The sequence below is a fragment of the Helianthus annuus genome, chromosome 14, assembly GCF_002127325.2.
Source record: "Helianthus annuus cultivar XRQ/B chromosome 14, HanXRQr2.0-SUNRISE, whole genome shotgun sequence".
Classification (NCBI taxonomy): Eukaryota; Viridiplantae; Streptophyta; class Magnoliopsida; order Asterales; family Asteraceae; genus Helianthus; species Helianthus annuus.
The window spans coordinates 135,164,179-135,176,096 of record NC_035446.2 but is presented as its reverse complement, the minus strand read 5'-3'; the positions used below and the strand labels follow the sequence as shown (position 1 = coordinate 135,176,096).

Here is an 11,918-nt window from a genome sequence, read left to right as displayed (position 1 = left end):
ATTTGCATTTTACACAAAAGTAATTTATGATAAAATTAAATTGAGCATTAACTAGCATGACTAAAAAAGCAATGATCTAAAATTTTAAATACTCAGGAACTTACAATTTAATTGTTTGCTTTCTCTAGTATAGATACATGTTTGATTCTCGTTTGTGCTATTTTCGAAGGACATCTTGGTGAAGGGACGAATCAGGGTTTTAATCCTAGATTCGAACTTAACGGGGCAAGGATTTACGAATTCCATCCGGTTCCTGCGCATCGAGGGGCTCAGTCTCATGACGGTCAAGGAGTCGACCTTGGACGTAGCCCTAAGCAGGGTGAGTTTACACGTGAAATTCTTTGCCGTTCAAAAAAAGATAAAGACAAAGAATTTTTTTTTGGAGGGAAAAGATGTTGATACGTGGTATTATTTGAAACTGTTTATTAGAAAAATAAGATAAAGATATGATATTATTACTAACCTATAAATAAGTAAGTTATATGTGCATAAAAGGTTGTACCTTTAGCTTTGGGAGTCTTTAAAAAAATGAAAAAATTTCTTTTTAACCCTAAAGTTTTAATGTTTAACAATTTAAGTTTAAACTTCTAATCTTTGTTTCCTTTTTAACCCTAAAGTTTTAATCTTTGACAATTTACCCTAAAGTTTTAATCTTTGACAATTTAAGTTTATAATTTTTAATCTTTGTTTCCTTTTTAACCCTAAAGTTTTAATCTTTGACAATTTAAGTTTAAAGTTTTAATCTTTGGTAATTTAACCCCTTTGATTAATTTGATTTTTTACTTCTAATTCAAAAGTTTCCATCTTTTGCGATTTAACCACTTGGATTTTTTTTTTTACTTATGTGTTGTAATCTTGGCTTTGGAGGTTTTTCAAAGAAAAAATGGTTATGCATATGGTTGTTGTAACCTTGGCTTAGAGGGTTTTTCAAAAAAAAAATTGATTTTTTTACTTTTCACCAAAAAGTATTTCATAAATTACTTTTAACCCAAAACTATATGTTCTTTTTACTTTTAACACAAAACTTTTTATCTTTTGCAATCTATCCTCACAACTTTTTTTACTTTCAACTTTGGTCCTTTATAGTTTTCATTTTCCGTAAATTTTTCGCTTTATGCTTCGTTCTAAATTTTGTGACTTAACACATCGCAACGTGCATCTTTGGTTTAGCGTTTTTACGTTTCGTTCTAAATTTTGCGAGTTAACACGACGCAACGTGCGTGTGTGGGTGAACGTTTTTATATCGTCTATTTTTTTCCCGTTTGACAGGTTCAACATAACGTGCGCATCCTAAATCGACTTAGTTATAACTAAAGAATTCCCGCCGGATTGCAGGCGGTCGTAATTCTATTCTATTCTAGTCTATACATATAATAAAAGAAACCTACTTTGGGACACTTGTCACTCAATGAGGGCTTCTTTGACTCTTTTACCCGCTCAATGCTAGAACCGGGTTATGTAACCGGGTCATACGGTGATCCATGACCCGTATCTCATTCAAAACTAAACTCATTAATCGTATTATTCAAAACCTAATCTTCTCCACCCCACAAACAATCTTCTCCACCGTTGTCTCCCACGTCACTAACACACAAAACCCTAATTTCTCTTTTCACCATACGCATCGTCGATCCAGCAGTTCATACACGTCTACAGCAATGCTTCACAAATGATTCAAGTCCGCCAAATGGTAAACATTTATAGCCGATTTATGGAAAATCGTATTTTTACGGTTTCGATTTTTACTATACTTGCTTATGTTTTCGTTATTTGATTGATTCAATAAAACAACGATGAAATTAGCTACATCTCGGATTAAGTTGATGAAAAAAAAGGAGTACAGATGATGATGAAAACTGGCTCAGTTGCTTGAGACTAGCCAGGACCATACTGCACGAATTCGGCTATGTTGTTTTATTTTATGAATATGATTGTTCACCTTATTGATAATTACCGTATTTATTAAATTAATTTGTCATTATAATCATTATGCTTAATATTTTATTAGGTTGAACATGTAATTAGGGAAGAGAATATGGTGAGTGCATATAATTTGATTGAGATATACTACGAACTTAGTGTTACTTGGTGAGTTTGGTTCTTTTTATAACATTTGATTTTCTTCTTTTATTTGAAAGTTTGTTTGATTGTAGCTCTACTTTATTTTAGAATAATGATTCATTATTATATTATTTGAGTTCTTGGTTATTAAGTGGTGAGTTTTTGATAATATTCAGATTACTTGCGAAATCAATTTAAGAAGAAGAATCGGGACTTAACTTGAATGTTTAGATATTGGAAGCATCAGTAGGTCTGATTTTTGTTTTATCTTAGCCCTTTACCATGGCTGGGTTCAACTCATGATTCTGTTGTTTGTTTTGTTTTGGCAGGTGAGCACTTGATGGGAAAAGAGACAATATAAGATTTTGGTAAGAATTATATATAGCCGGCTAAGGACATGTATCAATATTCTCATACGCTTTTGACCCATTTTGAAGCTGTTCATGTTTTCGTTCAACTAATAAATTCTTTGTCCATCTTTTAATGATAGTTTAATCTGTGAAATATGATTAAAAAAGAATATTAATTCTTTGGGTAAAATGGTTTATAAGCTCCTATGAAACAAATTAGACTTTTGCTAGCTTTCTACAAATGTAAATTTGCAACTGAAAATGAATATCTTTGGATGCATTGGATGCGAAAATTTATAAGGAACATCATCAAAGTGGTTTTTGCTACCTAATTTTATTCAAGGTAATTGTTGCTTTTTAACCCATGTATCATACTATTATGAATTCGTTGATTTGGATTATGTTTTATAAAGAAAAGAATTAACTTAGAAGTTACAAAACTTGCTAATAGTTTTATTAAAAGATCAAATTATTATTGATATAACATAATTTTAACCATGTCCATTTTGACCTGAACCTGTTTTGACCCGATAGTGTAATCAGTTCAACTCATTTGGCATTTGTTTTTGAACAATGGTTTTACAGGACAAAATTGCTACTCACGTGTTCCTGAGCTGCTTATAAGCGTATGTGCATACCATAACGCAAGACGGATGTTGTACATAAACACAACCGAAACACTCGAAGAACGACACAAATTCAAAATCTAAAGAGGGAAAATGTGGATCGAAGAACGACAAAAAATCAAGTTTTTAGGTGATGGTAATGTATTGCCTTAAGTGCATACCAAATAAATATGAGTTTAAATGTATTATAGCAACAATATTTTTGCTTAAAATAACCATGAAACTAAAACTGGCATTTTAAGTTGTTAACCCACACGTACAGGTATCCCAAAGGTCTTATCAAGCCTGAGTTTTTAATGTGTTTGTTGAATTCATCGGTGTCATCAAACAAGATTTTCAAAATTTATTTATTTCTATCTTTGTATGCTTTTTAAAATTAATAACAACTATAGTATTTGCTTTTAAACTGTTAAAGTGTTACATGAATCTATTAAGTGTTTTCAAAATTAACGTAAGTTTAGGCTTATTTTACATTTTAGGATATGTTTTATAGTTATATCGTTTTTATTATTCAACCCCGTGTAATACACGAGAACTTATTTTTCGAGTCATTTCTTTTAAGATTAATTTCTACTTTGTGTGTGAATTTCTAGAGTGTGACACTTTGCTATATGATCATTCTACACTCTACTCATATGTCTAGAAAGTACTATATCTTTACATTTTTCTTTTGTTGTTTGCAGGTGGATCTTAATACAAGGAGGTTAAATTTACAAGTTGTAAATATTAAAGTTGACAGTATAGGAGCACTGAAAGTTTAATATACCATTATTTTTGTCGATGTTTGGAATGTGAATAACCAGGAGCCAAATTTGATAAAAATGACGGGAAGCCTAAAGTTGGTAGGTGTACTCCCCATGGGATTATTTTGTTTAGAAGGTATTTTTTTTTTGTTAGTTATTCTTATAAATTAATCATTTTTAATTGAATTTCATATGGGAAGGGGATGCGGCAACTGAGCAACAAACGAGCTAAGACTCTCAATTCATATATATGTTAGAGTCGAAGCGTGTTCATTAAAAAAAGTTACAACGGGTCATTTCCTAATGCAAAAATGGAAAACTATTGCTCGACATGTTTAAGATCAAAACATGTCAACGTTTTTTATATTTATCTGGATTATATTTGTAGTTTCATTTTTGTCGTTAGACTTATGTAATATATTTAACTTTATGTTATACACCTTTTCTTTTAGTTTCAATCAAGACCCTTAAAATGTCATAGTATTGTTATGTGTTAAAACCTTGTGTTACTTATATTAGATAATGATGGCAATTTTAAAAACAAGACAACCAATGTGGAGTATAAGGACTTTTTTAGTGAAATTTGAATCATTGGTTGTATTTTTTTACCTATCATGTGTGTTTTTAAGTGTATTTTATTTATATTAAATTTATTTCCATTTAATCTTAATTTAATTTAGACAAATTTAAAATATTTTCATTTGTTAAACCGCGTGTATACGCGGGCTCTAACCTAGTTATATTATATTTTGTAACCCATCTTTAAATTGACACAAAACTCATTGGTCAATTACCCATCTTTAATAATTAAGCCCTACCCATTAGGCCATTACCCTTACCCCTAAGCCCACCCAAAGCCCATTTCAACCCATTGCCAGCAGTAGAGTTCAACTCAAATAACCGTTGTTGCTGCCTGGCGTTGCTTCTCCGGCGACATCTGCTCCTCTGGATACTGTCCCGAAATAACCCCAATTTTAGGTACGTTTTTGAAATATTGCTTGTCTAAATTTTACTTATTTGTACTGAGTATTTTGAGCTCATGTGATAACTTGATGAATTTATTAAAAAAAAAAAGAAATACATGTTAACAACTCCTTTTTTTTAACAGCAAATTTCTTTTATTCCATGTTGTCTATGGGACTTGAACCCAAGACCTCCCTCTCCCAAGGTGTTTAAAGGCCTTACCTTTACTAATGGACCACCACCCGATTGGCATGTTAACAACTCGTTAGCATTTCTAGTCACTTGGGTTCTAGTAGGGGTATATGAGGGTTGCTAAAAATACATGTTTTATGATTCCATCTACTTATTATCCTTTAGTGCTGTTAAACCTTTTTGGTAATATGTACGTTTTATTATAACTAGAGGCAGGCAGACAGGTTTTAAAAGCCAGTTGGAAGGAAGTGGTAACAAAATGATGCATATACTGAATAATAAAAGTTATATGTCATATGTGCTTGTGCCTGTGAGAGGTGGTGAGTCTTTTAAGGTTGTTTTTGCAATAATGTATGTCAGATTTTGATATTTGTCTTGGAGATCAAATGTTGGCTTAGACAGACAAAGACAAATATGTGTGCTCTCTCTCTCTCTCTGTGTTTTCTCTGTGTTATTTGGATAACGCCAACCAACCAATTATTATTTTTATTCTTCTTACTTTCATAATAATGTTCTTCCTCTTCATTTCTCAATTAAATCCTTTGTTGTTTTAAAGAAAGTATTGATACTGTTTTTTTGGTCAAAACGCGTTCTGACAATTGGACGGATATTAACAGTGGCGAAGCTTGAAATTTTTTTAGGGGGGTCGAAAACGTATATACCCAAAAATTTCTATAGAACCGGGGGTCGAAAACATACATACCCAAAATTTCTATACGAAAACTACATATATAACACTACTGGCCGAAAAGTTCGGGGGGGTTGGGCGCCCCTCCCGGCCCCTTCAAAGCATCGCCCCTGGCCCCTGCGAATATAGACTCGAGCGGAATGGGTTCGGGGCTAAAAGTGACATTTTATAAAAAGTCTTAATCTTGTTTGGGTCAAAACGAGCTTTCACTAAAATATGCTCGAGTTGAAATGAGTTTGTGCGAGAACAGACAACTTTAAAAACCTTTCAATCTAGTTTGAGGCAAAACGGGCTTGAAATAAAATATGGTAGTGTTGAAATTTGTCGCTTTAGAAATAAAATCAAAATGGGTTGATTCGCTATATTTATTTTTATGGCGTCATGTGGCAATGGGTGTTGACCGCGTATGCGGTGTTATTTGCGATGGCGATGGTGACGCTATGTCGATGATTGTGACGACGACAGTTGTGGTAGTGATGATGGGAGATAGGTGCTAGCGACAAACGGTGGCTATAGGTGTTGCTCGTGCATACAAGATCATCTGGAATTAGAACGTGTTATAAACTTATAATAGTGACTAGCTTTTTTTTTTTCTTTCAACGACCAACAAAAGCTCGATCAGTTAGGTACACCTAATGGCAAAAGGCCACTCACGCCCACGACTGCAGACGTCGCGGTTACCTAACCTGTCACCATTACAGAGGAAACCCACTGTCTGGAGGCCCACTATGACACAACCCATGGCTTAACCTAGAGAAATCTTGCTCCAAGAGAGAGGCTCGAACCCATAACCTTCACATTGAAAGATTAGGAGGTTGCCAATGCATCAGAACATACTTGAACTCATTTATATTTTTTTTTTCCAAATCAACCAATTATCTTATCATATTTTTGTTCATAAATACGAAAACATATTTATGTCATCTACTTAATTTTCCTGATAAGGACTTTATCTTTTATTTCATGCAAAGGTATAATATATGGCCTACATGTGTATCTTTTGTTTATGTTTTGTGTTTATACTTTATTTTCCAGAAAAGTGAGTTCTATACTTCTATACATATAAACTTGTTTTATTTGTTCCAGAGAGTATAGAAATCTGGCCCAGAGAGTACAAGCTGCCTTGTATTATTTCGAAAATTCATGATCACACAAAATCACCTTTTACATCTAAGTAGGTAATGTATTTTGTGAATTTTTGGCGTTTAATTTTTATGAGCGCGGTGTTCTATCTCCGTTCAACTCATTACTATCAAGCTCTCAACCGTGATTTACGACACTATAAGGCAATTTACTCGTGAAAATAACACGCTTACGTCTATGTATAAGGATTTCTATTTAAAAACTTGGTAAACAAATGATCATGATCTCAAATAACAAAAATATAAAGCAAGTATAATTGGGTGTTAAAAATGGTTAGATTATTGGTATAGCAATAGCAGTTTACTTTCAAAGATAATTATGAAAAAACGTAAAAAAAATTATAACTACTTTTTCTGTAATCTTCATTAAATTTGTATTCAGATTACGTATATCGATAAACTTGTGGAAATATGGCTAGCTTGATGCTTATTTATTTCACAACTTGGAATTATAATACTTTCCTAACTATTTAAGTTTGTTTTATCTCTATTATTTTATATCATCTAGAATTCTTTCATAGAGATGATGTTTGTAGTTTTGACATCAAATACTAGATTGCAATTCGGTCTGTCAACCAATTTCTTTAACAACTTTTTTTTGTTTGATTAACGGTCTATCATTACTGATATCATCTTAGGGTGTAAGGAGTGGTTAAACACTTGAGAGTGACAAACTAAAAAATCAACCAATGAAAGTGTGTCATGTCAAAGTGGTAAACTATGCTCAAAAGTGATGGCAATGGTTAGACACTTGGTGAAGTGGTAAACTATTTAAAAAAAAAGGAAAAATGTGTGATTGGTTGTGATTGGAATGGGCCCACCCCACACTACCCTCTCTCTCTCATACCTCCCTTCACCACTTCGGCAAGCCTACACCGAGCGTCATTGAAACCGCGCGGCAAAGGGTGTCGGCGGCGGTGTTGCCGCACGGCAAAACCCTTTGCCACACCCCTTTGCCGCACCACTCTGGACACCCTTATATTTTTAGCTCATAACTTATAACAAATTACGGTTCAATCTCTCCCACTAACTTTCTCCTCAAGCCTGCATATACTTTTAAACGGTCCCAGAGTCGACATCACAACGAGTTAAATCAATTATTATCAATCAATCAAATCAATATAAAAGCTTAATGGGATATGTAGAGCACGACTAGTTAGTTATTATGTTTTTTTAAAGGTTAGTTATCATATAACCGTATACGTTGGAATGAAATGAGTTGATTTTAAGAATTTGAGTTGTTACTTTGATAAGGTTTCTCGAGCGAAATGACTCGGGCTATAGCATTTTTTGGCAAGTAAACATTGCTTGGTCGCATATTTTTATCAAGAGTTTTAACGGTTTATGTGTATGATAATAGTATGATGAAACATGATGCGTACGCCAGTTTATGTTTAATTGTTACATTGAGACAACATGCATGGAAAATAAATGAGAATGAGAGAAAGATATCTGAATTATGTTAAACATAAAATGTAAATAAGTTTGACAAAGTTAAAGTAGTTCGGGTCAAAACCGATTCAGAAAAAAAAAAAAAAAAAAAAAAAAAAAAACCTAGTCCTTTTGAAAAGGCAGAAATGTAGTTCGGGTCAAAAGAACTTTTGTTGAAACTGGTCATATAAGAGGGAAAAACATTATCATAACGAGTTCACACCATATATTTGTTTTTATGGTGTACATAGCTGGTAGTGGTGCATGGTGAAGGTAGTGGAGGTGGTGGCGTCAACACCAACCAGTTAGTGTTGGGTGGTCGTTCTACTTCATCAAGTTTCATATGAACGATCCATTTTAGCTTAAGTGTGTAATTCAAACATACCCACATAAGCTACCAAGCAAATAAAAGGATTCAAAAACTAAGTTCAAGATCCGTCAGTATATAAATAGATTATATATGTTTTCAAACACGTATATTGTTACCCTTAATATGACATACTCCACCTTGTAAACGTAGTCGTTTGACTAGTTGGGCACCATTCCTAAAGAAAAGGTTACATGAAGATTTGGTAGGCCTGGGAATCTTCAATAATTCTTAGGTACTACTTAGTCTACCTTAAAATATTCAGAAAAAATCCACACTCTTTATCCCCTCAAGAATCCAATGCCCCAAATGAGACCAACAATTTGCAATTCCTCCACTATATCATTAGACCATCTTACTGTTTTTATTCATTTAAGTATCATGCACTAATAATAACTAAAAGAAAGTTTCTCATTTAAATATTAACTATATATATATTCCTACATAAACAATACCATTTTAAACTCACTTATCCTTGTCGGTTGTGAAACATTAAGATTATGTTTTCATTGAAATGAATACGCGATTTAGTGACCCATAGTTAGGGCGAATATGATTTCAGTTTTTAAACGCATTGTGGTATTTAACAGAATGAACAAACATTAACATAAGAATGTGTTGTTGAGTTGTACATATCAAAACTTTGTTTGCATCATCATTTAAAGTTGTAAAAAATTGACTACATATAGGAGACAAGACATGTTAAAAGTCCATAGTAGACATGTAAGAGAATATGTATAGGGTTGTTGCCCTTTCAAAGGGGTTTTAGAGTACAAGGCCTCACGAGAAGGAATAAAATAACTTGTATCATTTGCTCAACTTAGGCACTATACTTTTAGTTACTAGGTTGGAAAAATCAGTACAAGACAATTTTGTATACTATACAGATCGTAAAATAAAAATAATAAAAAAAACGATGCTTTGTTATGTGTTTATGAGAAAATGGCTACATATGTTCAAGAGAACGTTCAATAAACACACAATCTCGGAAAGAAAAACACATAAAGAGTATATACAAGCTTTTAAAAAAAGTATGATATTGTTGAAATTAAGTCCAGTTAAATTGTCTTTTATATAGAAATTTAAAATTAACAGCTAATTAAGGAAGTAAATGACAACTAGTAAGAATATATATAAAACCCTAATCTATCGAACGAGTTGATGACAACTCACGACTAACTTATCAAATAAACTATAGAAAACATCTATAAAGTTAAGTTAATATTTATGGTTGTTTTTCTACACGTTTTCACAGCTCCCCGGATCTGCATACAACAATCAAGTAACTGAGTTATTCGTCCCTCGTAATTTTTCCTCTACATAACGACGACGATAGAATTAATGCATCTATACTACATCTAACCCTAAACATTTAAGTAACTACCCAATTCTTTTCTTCTTGTTTAGTGAAGTAATATATTTTATATACATATGATTAAATTTATTGAAGAAAACCCGATATACATTCTAGATTTGGAAATTTGCATATGAATCCAACCATGATTAACACGAATGAAATAATTAATGTTAAATGACAGAACTAAAACAGCTTCACATGTTGACGAAAGTCAAAATTATTTCTTGGTATCCTCTCCAAATACCATGTTATTCCCACGCTATAATTTTTTAAATACACTCCCCTCATTTTCATTCAGATGTTCAAATTTGACCTAGAATTCCAAAACATGGAACCATGTCTATTGGAAAAGCTTCACCATTCATATCACACTGAACAAAAAGAGGATTATTTTTTTTCAATTCTATTTTATAATGATTACTTTATTAAGGAATGTATGTAGTTGATCAATATATCATATAGTTTTGACTTGGTAGAAACAAGAAACTGGTCAACAATTTTGTACCAATGAGTACATCAGTACAATAACAAGTACAATAATATTTGGGAGTCTAAATTTTATTATAAATTGGATTCCCTTTTAACCATAAGAAATTATGAATTTAGTATGATATCTCTGCATTTTAATACATCCAACGTTCCTGTTTGTGCTTACTAACCCGGGGGATGTCGTGTACGTGAACTATTAGGCTGACCAAAAGTTTCGAGAGGGCGTAAAGTGATGGGACCCAATTTTTTTTTCCTATCATTATGTTTCGGGTCGGGTCGGCTATCGATTCAGGTTAAATCAAATAATAATAGTTCCAAATAAAACTAAAAAAATTCATTCATTCAAAGGACCCGTTCTTAGACATAAAAATTTATGATTAAGTTTATTGTGTGGTGGGTAACCTAGGGTTAAACAAATAATAGTTAAAATATATTTACAAAACTATCCATCACTTATATGGTAAAAAACTTTGTTTTAATTTATATATTGTATAAATATTTAGGATAAATAATTGGGGGGAAGTGATCCTATATATTTTTTCCTAAATATTTATACAATATATAAATTAAAGTTTGTTACCTAGGGGGAGACGATCCTATATAATTTTTAAAATTTCCGGACGAAAAATCGAAACCTATACATTTCTAACCGAAATATTGGGGTGGGCGGGTGCACCCCCGGGCACCAACAAACCTTCGCCCCTGGGCTACATGGTATGGTTGATGGAGGATGGGCCTCCACGTCAACGTCACGTAGGATGAGTGTGAGGATGAGGCAAAAAGTATGGACCTAAGGAAATGAGGAATGGACCTAAAATATATATGTATATGTTGTATTTATATGTGTGTGTGAGAAGAAGATGCAATAATTTTTGTCCTTTACCTCCCGTCCTCATCGTCCCAACCCCGACGTTCAAGACGCCGACGAGCCACTCGGAATGGTGTGGAGGACGTCGCCGGGCCTGGACGACCCCACACCGAGTGCCCTTACATATGTAGTCCAATTACGTGTATAGCTAACATTTTATATGATATGAAGTTTTACATCAATCCCGTGACCAAGGAATAAGATATGAAGGTTTTGACTTTTGCCATGCAACTTAGCAACATTCTCATAGAAAAAAAAAAAGAAATAAAAAATATTGTTAAAAAGCTGAAATTGGTAAATTTCCATATACATACTCTTTCTAGGAAAGTATTTGATATATATAATAGTCATATTTTAAAAGGTTGTAATGTAAGGAGGAAGAAACTGTCAAAAGTCAATGAAGTAAAAGTAAACGTAAAGAGTTAAATACTTGAGAATTTTCATATAATTAAATTAAAACTGTCGAATTTTCATATGGAAAAACTTGTAATAAAATTTGTCATACGGAAAATTTTGCTATATCCAATGGAGAAACTAGTGTAATATTGACTTGTAAGTTTTGTTTTTAATGAGAAAAATAGAATAATTCAATTATAATTTAAAGGTTTAAAAATAATCTGAAATAACTAAACTAATGGAGA

General features: G+C 32.6%; 1 long non-coding RNA gene across 4 annotated transcripts; it reads left to right on the top strand.

Moving 5' to 3' along the window:
- Positions 1-1,514: 1,514 nt before the first annotated feature.
- LOC110904006 lies at positions 1,515-5,424 on the top strand. Of its 4 annotated transcripts, none has more exons than XR_004879419.1 (6): positions 1,516-1,690; positions 2,009-2,088; positions 2,238-2,311; positions 2,391-2,429; positions 2,997-3,173; positions 3,721-3,966. It is a non-coding gene; the product is annotated as an uncharacterized LOC110904006 (long non-coding RNA). The 4 variants fall into 4 exon arrangements; XR_004879420.1 differs by lacking the exon at positions 2,009-2,088 and adding an exon at positions 3,981-4,238 and having other exon boundaries at positions 1,517-1,690; positions 3,721-3,879; XR_004879417.1 differs by lacking the exons at positions 2,009-2,088; positions 2,238-2,311 and adding an exon at positions 5,146-5,424 and having other exon boundaries at positions 1,515-1,690; positions 3,721-4,758.
- Positions 5,425-11,918: the final 6,494 nt, after the last annotated feature.